The sequence below is a fragment of the Corapipo altera genome, unplaced genomic scaffold, assembly GCF_003945725.1.
Source record: "Corapipo altera isolate COAL_440 unplaced genomic scaffold, ASM394572v1 61022, whole genome shotgun sequence".
NCBI classification, from domain to species: Eukaryota; Metazoa; Chordata; class Aves; order Passeriformes; family Pipridae; genus Corapipo; species Corapipo altera.
This window is the reverse complement of record NW_020885065.1, coordinates 157,201-158,300: the sequence shown is the minus strand read 5'-3', so window position 1 is coordinate 158,300 and position 1,100 is coordinate 157,201.

The window sequence follows — 1,100 nt, the reverse complement described above, 5'->3', positions numbered from 1 at the left end:
GATTTCCAATCTCCACCATGAGTTACCATTCCAACCATGATTTCCCATTCCCACCATAATTTCCCATTCCCATGGTGATTTTCCATCTCCACCCTGATTTCCCATTCCCATGATGGTTTCCCATTGCTGATGGGATGGGGGATGCTGGTACTGGAGCTGTGGGTACTGGGAATGGGGTGGAGATGCTGGTTCCAGGGATGCTGGTGGCAGGATGGGGTATGGGATGCTGACACTGGGAGTGCCAGTACCAGCAAGGGGTGGGGATGACAGTACTGGGATCGAGTCAGGGATGGTGGTACCAGTGCTGGCACAGGGTGGGGATGCCAGTCCTGGGGTTGTGATGCTGGTGTTGGGGTGAACTGGGGTGCTGGGACCGGGACAGTGGTGCTGGTACTGGGGTGGTGATACTGGTATGGGGCAGTGATGCTGGTTCTAGAGAGGTGGTGCTGGTACTGGGGTGGTGACACTGGTATTGGGACAGTGACATTGATACTGGGGTGATGATGCTGGCACTGGAGCCGAGATGCTGGTACAAGTTCTGGAGCAGTGATGCTGATCCTGGTACTGGAATGGTGATGTTGGTACTGGGGCACTGATGCTGGTTCTGGTGCTGGGGTGGTGATGTTGGTTCTGGAATGGTGATGTTGGTTCTGGGCCAATGACACTGGTTCTGGTACTGGGCAGGTGACAGTGGTCCTGGTTCTGGTTCTGGGCCACTGATGCTCGTTCTGGGCCGGTGATGCTGGTCCTGGTCCCAGTCCTGGTCCTGGCCCTGGTCCTGGTTCAGGGCAATGCCCACTCACCAGCCAGGTGTGAGATGAGTTTTCCAGGCTCAGCCAGCCCCTATCCCATATCCCATGGCAGCTACAGCTCTTTCTCAGGGCCGGCTCCTGCTCCTCAGCTGAGCACTAATCACAGGCTCGGCTGGAAAAGCAGGAGGTCTTGGTGCCAGCCCTATCCTGGTCCTGGTCCTGATCTTGGTTATGGTCCTGCTCCTCGTCCAGGTCCTGCTCCTTGTCCCACTCCCTGTCCCACTCCCTGTCCCCGTCCTGCTCCCTGTCCCTGTCCCTGTCCCTGTCCCTCTCCCTGTCCCTCTCCCT